This window comes from Sus scrofa, chromosome 1 (genome assembly GCF_054392235.1).
Source record: "Sus scrofa isolate SSC_HxYL_T2T_F1_AM1 chromosome 1, Sscrofa_HxYL_maternal_Yorkshire_Landrace_v2.0, whole genome shotgun sequence".
NCBI lineage: Eukaryota > Metazoa > Chordata > Mammalia > Artiodactyla > Suidae > Sus > Sus scrofa.
This window is the reverse complement of record NC_139383.1, coordinates 98409322-98423455: the sequence shown is the minus strand read 5'-3', so window position 1 is coordinate 98423455 and position 14134 is coordinate 98409322.

Here is a 14134-nt window from a genome sequence, read left to right as displayed (position 1 = left end):
CCCTTAGCCCTCTGCTCGCCATAGGGCCAAGGAGGGTCTGGCCTGCCTTCAGCTCCCTGTACACTGGTGCATTGCTGGTTGTCTAAGGAGCTGGAAACCACCTCCAAACGTGCTGTCCTTCAGGGAGATGGTGGACGGGGCCTGAAAAGGCCTTGTGTGCACTGACCCCAGCATTCAAACCTTCGCCAGCTAGGGAGGAACGCACCTGGAGACCATCTCAGAACGGGCACAAAACTAGCTTCTGGGAGCTGCATTCGTGAAAGTGAAACTCTCCTGGGGAAACCAAGCTCAGCTCCCATGCGTGTTTGCTCAGGAAAGCAGTGCTTTCTGGTTTCTCCCCTAGCCCTGAGCTCGCCCTATGGCAGAGGATTGTCTGGGCTGCTTCCTCCTCCCTGTGCACCGTTGCAATTCTGGTAGACGCCGGAGCTGGAAACCACCTCCAAACGTGCTCCACTTCAGGGAGAAAGCCAATGCGGCCTGAAACGGCCTTGTGTGCACTGGCCCCATCACCCCACACTTCGCCAGCTAGGGAGGGACCCACCTAGGGCCCATCACAGAAAAGGCACAAACTAGCTTCAGGGAGCAACATTCGTGAAAGTGAAACACTTCGCGGGAACCCAAGCTCAGCCACAATGCGTGTTTGCTCAGGTAAGAAATGCTTGTGGTTTCTCCCTTAGCCCTGTGCTCGCCATAGCACCAAGGAGGGTCTGGGCTGCCTCCAGCTCCCTGTGCACTGGTGCTTTGCTGGAGGTCTAAGGAGCTGGAAACCACCTCCAAACGTGCTCTCCTTCATGGCGAAGGCGGATGTGGCCTGAAAAGGCCTTGTGTGCCCTGGCCCCTGCACCCCACCCTTCGCCAGCTAGGGAGGGACCCACCTAGGACCCACCTCAAAAACGGCGCAAAACGAGCTTCTGGGAGCTGCATTCGCGAAAGTGAAACTCTCCTCGGGAAACCAAGCTCAGCCCCAATGCGTGTGTGCTCAGGAAAGCAGCGCTTGTGGTTTCCCCGCTAGCCCTGTTCTCGCCCTAGGGCCAAGGAGGGTCCGGGCTGCCTCCCACTCCCTGTGCACTGGTGCTCTGCTGGTGGTCTGAGGAGATGGAAAACACCTCCAAACGTGCTCTCTTTTGAGGGGAAGGTGGATGGGGCCTGAAAAGGCCTTGTGTGCACTGGCCCCAGCATCCCACCCTTCACCAGCTAGGGAGGGACCCACCTAGGGCCCCTCTCAGAAATGGCACAAAACTAGCTTCTCGGAGCTGCATTTGCGAAAGTGAAAGTCTCCTTGGGAAACCAAGCTCGACTCCAATGCGTGTTTGTTCAGGAAAGCAGTGCTTGCTGGTTTCTCCCCTAGCCCTGTGCGCGCCCTAGGGCCTAGGAGGGTCTGGGCTGCCTCCCGCTCCCTGTGCACCAGTGCTTTTCTGGTGGTCGCCTGACTGGGAAGCAACTCCAAACGTGCTCTCCTTTGGGGAGAATGTGGATGGGGCCTGAAAAGGTCTTGTGTGCACTGTCCCCAGCATCACTCCCTTCGCCAGCTAGGGAGGGACCCACCTAGGGCCCATCTCAGAAAAGGCACAAAACTAGTTTCTCGGAGCTGCTTTTGCGAGAGTGAAACTCTCCGCGGGAAACCAAGCTCGGCCCCAATGCGTGTTTGCTCAGGAAAGCAGTGCTTGCTGGTTTCTCCCTTAGCCCTCTGCTCGCCATAGGGCCAAGGAGGGTCTGGCCTGCCTTCAGCTCCCTGTACACTGGTGCATTGCTGGTTGTCTAAGGAGCTGGAAACCACCTCCAAACGTGCTGTCCTTCAGGGAGATGGTGGACGGGGCCTGAAAAGGCCTTGTGTGCACTGACCCCAGCATTCAAACCTTCGCCAGCTAGGGAGGAACGCACCTGGAGACCATCTCAGAACGGGCACAAAACTAGCTTCTGGGAGCTGCATTCGTGAAAGTGAAACTCTCCTGGGGAAACCAAGCTCAGCTCCCATGCGTGTTTGCTCAGGAAAGCAGTGCTTGCTGGTTTCTCCCCTAGCCCTGAGCTCGCCCTATGGCAGAGGATTGTCTGGGCTGCTTCCTCCTCCCTGTGCACCGTTGCAATTCTGGTAGACGCCGGAGCTGGAAACCACCTCCAAACGTGCTCCCCTTCGGGGAGAAAGCCGATGCGGCCTGAAACGGCCTTGTGTGCACTGGCCCCATCACCCCACACTTCGCCAGCTAGGGAGGGACCCACCTAGGGCCCATCACAGAAAAGGCACAAACTAGCTTCAGGGAGCAACATTCGTGAAAGTGAAACACTTCGCGGGAACCCAAGCTCAGCCACAATGCGTGTTTGCTCAGGTAAGAAATGCTTGTGGTTTCTCCCTTAGCCCTGTGCTCGCCATAGCACCAAGGAGGGTCTGGGCTGCCTCCAGCTCCCTGTGCACTGGTGCTTTGCTGGAGGTCTAAGGAGCTGGAAACCACCTCCAAACGTGCTCTCCTTCATGGCGAAGGCGGATGTGGCCTGAAAAGGCCTTGTGTGCCCTGGCCCCTGCACCCCACCCTTCGCCAGCTAGGGAGGGACCCACCTAGGGCCCACCTCAAAAACGGCACAAAACGAGCTTCTGGGAGCTGCATTCGCGAAAGTGAAACTCTCCTCGGGAAACCAAGCTCAGCCCCAATGCGTGTGTGCTCAGGAAAGCAGCGCTTGTGGTTTTCCCCGCTAGCCCTGTTCTCGCCCTAGGGCCAAGGAGGGTCCGGGCTGCCTCCCACTCCCTGTGCACTGGTGCTCTGCTGGTGGTCTGAGGAGATGGAAAACACCTCCAAACGTGCTCTCTTTTGAGGGGAAGGTGGATGGGGCCTGAAAAGGCCTTGTGTGCACTGGCCCCAGCATCCCACCCTTCGCCAGCTAGGGAGGGACCCACCTAGGGCCCCTCTCAGAAATGGCACAAAACTAGCTTCTCGGAGCTGCATTTGCGAAAGTGAAAGTCTCCTTGGGAAACCAAGCTCGACTCCAATGCGTGTTTGTTCAGGAAAGCAGTGCTTGCTGGTTTCTCCCCTAGCCCTGTGCGCGCCCTAGGGCCTAGGAGGGTCTGGGCTGCCTCCCGCTCCCTGTGCACCAGTGCTTTTCTGGTGGTCGCCTGACTGGGAAGCAACTCCAAACGGGCTCTCCTTTGGGGAGAATGTGGATGGGGCCTGAAAAGGTCTTGTGTGCACTGTCCCCAGCATCACTCCCTTCGCCAGCTAGGGAGGGACCCACCTAGGGCCCATCTCAGAAAAGGCACAAAACTAGTTTCTCGGAGCTGCTTTTGCGAGAGTGAAACTCTCCGCGGGAAACCAAGCTCGGCCCCAATGCGTGTTTGCTCAGGAAAGCAGTGCTTGCTGGTTTCTCCCTTAGCCCTCTGCTCGCCATAGGGCCAAGGAGGGTCTGGCCTGCCTTCAGCTCCCTGTACACTGGTGCATTGCTGGTTGTCTAAGGAGCTGGAAACCACCTCCAAACGTGCTGTCCTTCAGGGAGATGGTGGACGGGGCCTGAAAAGGCCTTGTGTGCACTGACCCCAGCATTCAAACCTTCGCCAGCTAGGGAGGAACGCACCTGGAGACCATCTCAGAACGGGCACAAAACTAGCTTCTGGGAGCTGCATTCGTGAAAGGGAAACTCTCCTGGGGAAACCAAGCTCAGCTCCCATGCGTGTTTGCTCAGGAAAGCAGTGCTTGCTGGTTTCTCCCCTAGCCCTGAGCTCGCCCTATGGCAGAGGATTGTCTGGGCTGCTTCCTCCTCCCTGTGCACCGTTGCAATTCTGGTAGACGCCGGAGCTGGAAACCACCTCCAAACGTGCTCCCCTTCGGGGAGAAAGCCGATGCGGCCTGAAACGGCCTTGTGTGCACTGGCCCCATCACCCCACACTTCGCCAGCTAGGGAGGGACCCACCTAGGGCCCATCACAGAAAAGGCACAAACTAGCTTCAGGGAGCAACATTCGTGAAAGTGAAACACTTCGCGGGAACCCAAGCTCAGCCACAATGCGTGTTTGCTCAGGTAAGAAATGCTTGTGGTTTCTCCCTTAGCCCTGTGCTCGCCATAGCACCAAGGAGGGTCTGGGCTGCCTCCAGCTCCCTGTGCACTGGTGCTTTGCTGGAGGTCTAAGGAGCTGGAAACCACCTCCAAACGTGCTCTCCTTCATGGCGAAGGCGGATGTGGCCTGAAAAGGCCTTGTGTGCCCTGGCCCCTGCACCCCACCCTTCGCCAGCTAGGGAGGGACCCACCTAGGGCCCACCTCAAAAACGGCACAAAACGAGCTTCTGGGAGCTGCATTCGCGAAAGTGAAACTCTCCTCGGGAAACCAAGCTCAGCCCCAATGCGTGTGTGCTCAGGAAAGCAGCGCTTGTGGTTTTCCCCGCTAGCCCTGTTCTCGCCCTAGGGCCAAGGAGGGTCCGGGCTGCCTCCCACTCCCTGTGCACTGGTGCTCTGCTGGTGGTCTGAGGAGATGGAAAACACCTCCAAACGTGCTCTCTTTTGAGGGGAAGGTGGATGGGGCCTGAAAAGGCCTTGTGTGCACTGGCCCCAGCATCCCACCCTTCGCCAGCTAGGGAGGGACCCACCTAGGGCCCCTCTCAGAAATGGCACAAGACTAGCTTCTCGGAGCTGCATTTGCGAAAGTGAAAGTCTCCTTGGGAAACCAAGCTCGACTCCAATGCGTGTTTGTTCAGGAAAGCAGTGCTTGCTGGTTTCTCCCCTAGCCCTGTGCGCGCCCTAGGGCCTAGGAGGGTCTGGGCTGCCTCCCGCTCCCTGTGCACCAGTGCTTTTCTGGTGGTCGCCTGACTGGGAAGCAACTCCAAACGGGCTCTCCTTTGGGGAGAATGTGGATGGGGCCTGAAAAGGTCTTGTGTGCACTGTCCCCAGCATCACTCCCTTCGCCAGCTAGGGAGGGACCCACCTAGGGCCCATCTCAGAAAAGGCACAAAACTAGTTTCTCGGAGCTGCTTTTGCGAGAGTGAAACTCTCCGCGGGAAACCAAGCTCGGCCCCAATGCGTGTTTGCTCAGGAAAGCAGTGCTTGCTGGTTTCTCCCTTAGCCCTCTGCTCGCCATAGGGCCAAGGAGGGTCTGGCCTGCCTTCAGCTCCCTGTACACTGGTGCATTGCTGGTTGTCTAAGGAGCTGGAAACCACCTCCAAACGTGCTGTCCTTCAGGGAGATGGTGGACGGGGCCTGAAAAGGCCTTGTGTGCACTGACCCCAGCATTCAAACCTTCGCCAGCTAGGGAGGAACGCACCTGGAGACCATCTCAGAACGGGCACAAAACTAGCTTCTGGGAGCTGCATTCGTGAAAGTGAAACTCTCCTGGGGAAACCAAGCTCAGCTCCCATGCGTGTTTGCTCAGGAAAGCAGTGCTTTCTGGTTTCTCCCCTAGCCCTGAGCTCGCCCTATGGCAGAGGATTGTCTGGGCTGCTTCCTCCTCCCTGTGCACCGTTGCAATTCTGGTAGACGCCGGAGCTGGAAACCACCTCCAAACGTGCTCCCCTTCGGGGAGAAAGCCAATGCGGCCTGAAACGGCCTTGTGTGCACTGGCCCCATCACCCCACACTTCGCCAGCTAGGGAGGGACCCACCTAGGGCCCATCACAGAAAAGGCACAAACTAGCTTCAGGGAGCAACATTCGTGAAAGTGAAACACTTCGCGGGAACCCAAGCTCAGCCACAATGCGTGTTTGCTCAGGTAAGAAATGCTTGTGGTTTCTCCCTTAGCCCTGTGCTCGCCATAGCACCAAGGAGGGTCTGGGCTGCCTCCAGCTCCCTGTGCACTGGTGCTTTGCTGGAGGTCTAAGGAGCTGGAAACCACCTCCAAACGTGCTCTCCTTCATGGCGAAGGCGGATGTGGCCTGAAAAGGCCTTGTGTGCCCTGGCCCCTGCACCCCACCCTTCGCCAGCTAGGGAGGGACCCACCTAGGACCCACCTCAAAAACGGCACAAAACGAGCTTCTGGGAGCTGCATTCGCGAAAGTGAAACTCTCCTCGGGAAACCAAGCTCAGCCCCAATGCGTGTGTGCTCAGGAAAGCAGCGCTTGTGGTTTTCCCCGCTAGCCCTGTTCTCGCCCTAGGGCCAAGGAGGGTCCGGGCTGCCTCCCACTCCCTGTGCACTGGTGCTCTGCTGGTGGTCTGAGGAGATGGAAAACACCTCCAAACGTGCTCTCTTTTGAGGGGAAGGTGGATGGGGCCTGAAAAGGCCTTGTGTGCACTGGCCCCAGCATCCCACCCTTCGCCAGCTAGGGAGGGACCCACCTAGGGCCCCTCTCAGAAATGGCACAAAACTAGCTTCTCGGAGCTGCATTTGCGAAAGTGAAAGTCTCCTTGGGAAACCAAGCTCGACTCCAATGCGTGTTTGTTCAGGAAAGCAGTGCTTGCTGGTTTCTCCCCTAGCCCTGTGCGCGCCCTAGGGCCTAGGAGGGTCTGGGCTGCCTCCCGCTCCCTGTGCACCAGTGCTTTTCTGGTGGTCGCCTGACTGGGAAGCAACTCCAAACGTGCTCTCCTTTGGGGAGAATGTGGATGGGGCCTGAAAAGGTCTTGTGTGCACTGTCCCCAGCATCACTCCCTTCGCCAGCTAGGGAGGGACCCACCTAGGGCCCATCTCAGAAAAGGCACAAAACTAGTTTCTCGGAGCTGCTTTTGCGAGAGTGAAACTCTCCGCGGGAAACCAAGCTCGGCCCCAATGCGTGTTTGCTCAGCAAAGCAGTGCTTGCTGGTTTCTCCCTTAGCCCTCTGCTCGCCATAGGGCCAAGGAGGGTCTGGCCTGCCTTCAGCTCCCTGTACACTGGTGCATTGCTGGTTGTCTAAGGAGCTGGAAACCACCTCCAAACGTGCTGTCCTTCAGGGAGATGGTGGACGGGGCCTGAAAAGGCCTTGTGTGCACTGACCCCAGCATTCAAACCTTCGCCAGCTAGGGAGGAACGCACCTGGAGACCATCTCAGAACGGGCACAAAACTAGCTTCTGGGAGCTGCATTCGTGAAAGGGAAACTCTCCTGGGGAAACCAAGCTCAGCTCCCATGCGTGTTTGCTCAGGAAAGCAGTGCTTGCTGGTTTCTCCCCTAGCCCTGAGCTCGCCCTATGGCAGAGGATTGTCTGGGCTGCTTCCTCCTCCCTGTGCACCGTTGCAATTCTGGTAGACGCCGGAGCTGGAAACCACCTCCAAACGTGCTCCCCTTCGGGGAGAAAGCCGATGCGGCCTGAAACGGCCTTGTGTGCACTGGCCCCATCACCCCACACTTCGCCAGCTAGGGAGGGACCCACCTAGGGCCCATCACAGAAAAGGCACAAACTAGCTTCAGGGAGCAACATTCGTGAAAGTGAAACACTTCGCGGGAACCCAAGCTCAGCCACAATGCGTGTTTGCTCAGGTAAGAAATGCTTGTGGTTTCTCCCTTAGCCCTGTGCTCGCCATAGCACCAAGGAGGGTCTGGGCTGCCTCCAGCTCCCTGTGCACTGGTGCTTTGCTGGAGGTCTAAGGAGCTGGAAACCACCTCCAAACGTGCTCTCCTTCATGGCGAAGGCGGATGTGGCCTGAAAAGGCCTTGTGTGCCCTGGCCCCTGCACCCCACCCTTCGCCAGCTAGGGAGGGACCCACCTAGGGCCCACCTCAAAAACGGCACAAAACGAGCTTCTGGGAGCTGCATTCGCGAAAGTGAAACTCTCCTCGGGAAACCAAGCTCAGCCCCAATGCGTGTGTGCTCAGGAAAGCAGCGCTTGTGGTTTCCCCGCTAGCCCTGTTCTGGCCCTAGGGCCAAGGAGGGTCCGGGCTGCCTCCCACTCCCTGTGCACTGGTGCTCTGCTGGTGGTCTGAGGAGATGGAAAACACCTCCAAACGTGCTCTCTTTTGAGGGGAAGGTGGATGGGGCCTGAAAAGGCCTTGTGTGCACTGGCCCCAGCATCCCACCCTTCGCCAGCTAGGGAGGGACCCACCTAGGGCCCCTCTCAGAAATGGCACAAAACTAGCTTCTCGGAGCTGCATTTGCGAAAGTGAAAGTCTCCTTGGGAAACCAAGCTCGACTCCAATGCGTGTTTGTTCAGGAAAGCAGTGCTTGCTGGTTTCTCCCCTAGCCCTGTGCGCGCCCTAGGGCCTAGGAGGGTCTGGGCTGCCTCCCGCTCCCTGTGCACCAGTGCTTTTCTGGTGGTCGCCTGACTGGGAAGCAACTCCAAACGGGCTCTCCTTTGGGGAGAATGTGGATGGGGCCTGAAAAGGTCTTGTGTGCACTGTCCCCAGCATCACTCCCTTCGCCAGCTAGGGAGGGACCCACCTAGGGCCCATCTCAGAAAAGGCACAAAACTAGTTTCTCGGAGCTGCTTTTGCGAGAGTGAAACTCTCCGCGGGAAACCAAGCTCGGCCCCAATGCGTGTTTGCTCAGGAAAGCAGTGCTTGCTGGTTTCTCCCTTAGCCCTCTGCTCGCCATAGGGCCAAGGAGGGTCTGGCCTGCCTTCAGCTCCCTGTACACTGGTGCATTGCTGGTTGTCTAAGGAGCTGGAAACCACCTCCAAACGTGCTGTCCTTCAGGGAGATGGTGGACGGGGCCTGAAAAGGCCTTGTGTGCACTGACCCCAGCATTCAAACCTTCGCCAGCTAGGGAGGAACGCACCTGGAGACCATCTCAGAACGGGCACAAAACTAGCTTCTGGGAGCTGCATTCGTGAAAGGGAAACTCTCCTGGGGAAACCAAGCTCAGCTCCCATGCGGGTTTGCTCAGGAAAGCAGTGCTTGCTGGTTTCTCCCCTAGCCCTGAGCTCGCCCTATGGCAGAGGATTGTCTGGGCTGCTTCCTCCTCCCTGTGCACCGTTGCAATTCTGGTAGACGCCGGAGCTGGAAACCACCTCCAAACGTGCTCCCCTTCGGGGAGAAAGCCGATGCGGCCTGAAACGGCCTTGTGTGCACTGGCCCCATCACCCCACACTTCGCCAGCTAGGGAGGGACCCACCTAGGGCCCATCACAGAAAAGGCACAAACTAGCTTCAGGGAGCAACATTCGTGAAAGTGAAACACTTCGCGGGAACCCAAGCTCAGCCACTATGCGTGTTTGCTCAGGTAAGAAATGCTTGTGGTTTCTCCCTTAGCCCTGTGCTCGCCATAGCACCAAGGAGGGTCTGGGCTGCCTCCAGCTCCCTGTGCACTGGTGCTTTGCTGGAGGTCTAAGGAGCTGGAAACCACCTCCAAACGTGCTCTCCTTCATGGCGAAGGCGGATGTGGCCTGAAAAGGCCTTGTGTGCCCTGGCCCCTGCACCCCACCCTTCGCCAGCTAGGGAGGGACCCACCTAGGGCCCACCTCAAAAACGGCACAAAACGAGCTTCTGGGAGCTGCATTCGCGAAAGTGAAACTCTCCTCGGGAAACCAAGCTCAGCCCCAATGCGTGTGTGCTCAGGAAAGCAGCGCTTGTGGTTTTCCCCGCTAGCCCTGTTCTCGCTCGCCCTAGGGCCAAGGAGGGTCCGGGCTGCCTCCCACTCCCTGTGCACTGGTGCTCTGCTGGTGGTCTGAGGAGATGGAAAACACCTCCAAACGTGCTCTCTTTTGAGGGGAAGGTGGATGGGGCCTGAAAAGGCCTTGTGTGCACTGGCCCCAGCATCCCACCCTTCGCCAGCTAGGGAGGGACCCACCTAGGGCCCCTCTCAGAAATGGCACAAAACTAGCTTCTCGGAGCTGCATTTGCGAAAGTGAAAGTCTCCTTGGGAAACCAAGCTCGACTCCAATGCGTGTTTGTTCAGGAAAGCAGTGCTTGCTGGTTTCTCCCCTAGCCCTGTGCGCGCCCTAGGGCCTAGGAGGGTCTGGGCTGCCTCCCGCTCCCTGTGCACCAGTGCTTTTCTGGTGGTCGCCTGACTGGGAAGCAACTCCAAACGGGCTCTCCTTTGGGGAGAATGTGGATGGGGCCTGAAAAGGTCTTGTGTGCACTGTCCCCAGCATCACTCCCTTCGCCAGCTAGGGAGGGACCCACCTAGGGCCCATCTCAGAAAAGGCACAAAACTAGTTTCTCGGAGCTGCTTTTGCGAGAGTGAAACTCTCCGCGGGAAACCAAGCTCGGCCCCAACGCGTGTTTGCTCAGGAAAGCAGTGCTTGCTGGTTTCTCCCTTAGCCCTCTGCTCGCCATAGGGCCAAGGAGGGTCTGGCCTGCCTTCAGCTCCCTGTACACTGGTGCATTGCTGGTTGTCTAAGGAGCTGGAAACCACCTCCAAACGTGCTGTCCTTCAGGGAGATGGTGGACGGGGCCTGAAAAGGCCTTGTGTGCACTGACCCCAGCATTCAAACCTTCGCCAGCTAGGGAGGAACGCACCTGGAGACCATCTCAGAACGGGCACAAAACTAGCTTCTGGGAGCTGCATTCGTGAAAGTGAAACTCTCCTGGGGAAACCAAGCTCAGCTCCCATGCGTGTTTGCTCAGGAAAGCAGTGCTTGCTGGTTTCTCCCCTAGCCCTGAGCTCGCCCTATGGCAGAGGATTGTCTGGGCTGCTTCCTCCTCCCTGTGCACCGTTGCAAATCTGGTAGACGCCGGAGCTGGAAACCACCTCCAAACGTGCTCCCCTTCGGGGAGAAAGCCGATGCGGCCTGAAACGGCCTTGTGTGCACTGGCCCCATCACCCCACACTTCGCCAGCTAGGGAGGGACCCACCTAGGGCCCATCACAGAAAAGGCACAAACTAGCTTCAGGGAGCAACATTCGTGAAAGTGAAACACTTCGCGGGAACCCAAGCTCAGCCACAATGCGTGTTTGCTCAGGTAAGAAATGCTTGTGGTTTCTCCCTTAGCCCTGTGCTCGCCATAGCACCAAGGAGGGTCTGGGCTGCCTCCAGCTCCCAGTGCACTGGTGCTTTGCTGGAGGTCTAAGGAGCTGGAAACCACCTCCAAACGTGCTCTCCTTCATGGCGAAGGCGGATGTGGCCTGAAAAGGCCTTGTGTGCCCTGGCCCCTGCACCCCACCCTTCGCCAGCTAGGGAGGGACCCACCTAGGGCCCACCTCAAAAACGGCACAAAACGAGCTTCTGGGAGCTGCATTCACGAAAGTGAAACTCTCCTCGGGAAACCAAGCTCAGCCCCAATGCGTGTGTGCTCAGGAAAGCAGCGCTTGTGGTTTCCCCCCTAGCCCTGTTCTGGCCCTAGGGCCAAGGAGGGTCCGGGCTGCCTCCCACTCCCTGTGCACTGGTGCTCTGCTGGTGGTCTGAGGAGATGGAAAACACCTCCAAACGTGCTCTCTTTTGAGGGGAAGGTGGATGGGGCCTGAAAAGGCCTTGTGTGCACTGGCCCCAGCATCCCACCCTTCGCCAGCTAGGGAGGGACCCACCTAGGGCCCCTCTCAGAAATGGCACAAAACTAGCTTCTCGGAGCTGCATTTGCGAAAGTGAAAGTCTCCTTGGGAAACCAAGCTCGACTCCAATGCGTGTTTGTTCAGGAAAGCAGTGCTTGCTGGTTTCTCCCCTAGCCCTGTGCGCGCCCTAGGGCCTAGGAGGGTCTGGGCTGCCTCCCGCTCCCTGTGCACCAGTGCTTTTCTGGTGGTCGCCTGACTGGGAAGCAACTCCAAACGTGCTCTCCTTTGGGGAGAATGTGGATGGGGCCTGAAAAGGTCTTGTGTGCACTGTCCCCAGCATCACTCCCTTCGCCAGCTAGGGAGGGACCCACCTAGGGCCCATCTCAGAAAAGGCACAAAACTAGTTTCTCGGAGCTGCTTTTGCGAGAGTGAAACTCTCCGCGGGAAACCAAGCTCGGCCCCAATGCGTGTTTGCTCAGGAAAGCAGTGCTTGCTGGTTTCTCCCTTAGCCCTCTGCTCGCCATAGGGCCAAGGAGGGTCTGGCCTGCCTTCAGCTCCCTGTACACTGGTGCATTGCTGGTTGTCTAAGGAGCTGGAAACCACCTCCAAACGTGCTGTCCTTCAGGGAGATGGTGGACGGGGCCTGAAAAGGCCTTGTGTGCACTGACCCCAGCATTCAAACCTTCGCCAGCTAGGGAGGAACGCACCTGGAGACCATCTCAGAACGGGCACAAAACTAGCTTCTGGGAGCTGCATTCGTGAAAGGGAAACTCTCCTGGGGAAACCAAGCTCAGCTCCCATGCGTGTTTGCTCAGGAAAGCAGTGCTTGCTGGTTTCTCCCCTAGCCCTGAGCTCGCCCTATGGCAGAGGATTGTCTGGGCTGCTTCCTCCTCCCTGTGCACCGTTGCAATTCTGGTAGACGCCGGAGCTGGAAACCACCTCCAAACGTGCTCCCCTTCGGGGAGAAAGCCGATGCGGCCTGAAACGGCCTTGTGTGCACTGGCCCCATCACCCCACACTTCGCCAGCTAGGGAGGGACCCACCTAGGGCCCATCACAGAAAAGGCACAAACTAGCTTCAGGGAGCAACATTCGTGAAAGTGAAACACTTCGCGGGAACCCAAGCTCAGCCACAATGCGTGTTTGCTCAGGTAAGAAATGCTTGTGGTTTCTCCCTTAGCCCTGTGCTCGCCATAGCACCAAGGAGGGTCTGGGCTGCCTCCAGCTCCCTGTGCACTGGTGCTTTGCTGGAGGTCTAAGGAGCTGGAAACCACCTCCAAACGTGCTCTCCTTCATGGCGAAGGCGGATGTGGCCTGAAAAGGCCTTGTGTGCCCTGGCCCCTGCACCCCACCCTTCGCCAGCTAGGGAGGGACCCACCTAGGGCCCACCTCAAAAACGGCACAAAACGAGCTTCTGGGAGCTGCATTCGCGAAAGTGAAACTCTCCTCGGGAAACCAAGCTCAGCCCCAATGCGTGTGTGCTCAGGAAAGCAGCGCTTGTGGTTTTCCCCGCTAGCCCTGTTCTCGCCCTAGGGCCAAGGAGGGTCCGGGCTGCCTCCCACTCCCTGTGCACTGGTGCTCTGCTGGTGGTCTGAGGAGATGGAAAACACCTCCAAACGTGCTCTCTTTTGAGGGGAAGGTGGATGGGGCCTGAAAAGGCCTTGTGTGCACTGGCCCCAGCATCCCACCCTTCGCCAGCTAGGGAGGGACCCACCTAGGGCCCCTCTCAGAAATGGCACAAAACTAGCTTCTCGGAGCTGCATTTGCGAAAGTGAAAGTCTCCTTGGGAAACCAAGCTCGACTCCAATGCGTGTTTGTTCAGGAAAGCAGTGCTTGCTGGTTTCTCCCCTAGCCCTGTGCGCGCCCTAGGGCCTAGGAGGGTCTGGGCTGCCTCCCGCTCCCTGTGCACCAGTGCTTTTCTGGTGGTCGCCTGACTGGGAAGCAACTCCAAACGTGCTCTCCTTTGGGGAGAATGTGGATGGGGCCTGAAAAGGTCTTGTGTGCACTGTCCCCAGCATCACTCCCTTCGCCAGCTAGGGAGGGACCCACCTAGGGCCCATCTCAGAAAAGGCACAAAACTAGTTTCTCGGAGCTGCTTTTGCGAGAGTGAAACTCTCCGCGGGAAACCAAGCTCGGCCCCAATGCGTGTTTGCTCAGGAAAGCAGTGCTTGCTGGTTTCTCCCTTAGCCCTCTGCTCGCCATAGGGCCAAGGAGGGTCTGGCCTGCCTTCAGCTCCCTGTACACTGGTGCATTGCTGGTTGTCTAAGGAGCTGGAAACCACCTCCAAACGTGCTGTCCTTCAGGGAGATGGTGGACGGGGCCTGAAAAGGCCTTGTGTGCACTGACCCCAGCATTCAAACCTTCGCCAGCTAGGGAGGAACGCACCTGGAGACCATCTCAGAACGGGCACAAAACTAGCTTCTGGGAGCTGCATTCGTGAAAGTGAAACTCTCCTGGGGAAACCAAGCTCAGCTCCCATGCGTGTTTGCTCAGGAAAGCAGTGCTTTCTGGTTTCTCCCCTAGCCCTGAGCTCGCCCTATGGCAGAGGATTGTCTGGGCTGCTTCCTCCTCCCTGTGCACCGTTGCAATTCTGGTAGACGCCGGAGCTGGAAACCACCTCCAAACGTGCTCCCCTTCAGGGAGAAAGCCAATGCGGCCTGAAACGGCCTTGTGTGCACTGGCCCCATCACCCCACACTTCGCCAGCTAGGGAGGGACCCACCTAGGGCCCATCACAGAAAAGGCACAAACTAGCTTCAGGGAGCAACATTCGTGAAAGTGAAACACTTCGCGGGAACCCAAGCTCAGCCACAATGCGTGTTTGCTCAGGTAAGAAATGCTTGTGGTTTCTCCCTTAGCCCTGTGCTCGCCATAGCACCAAGGAGGGTCTGGGCTGCC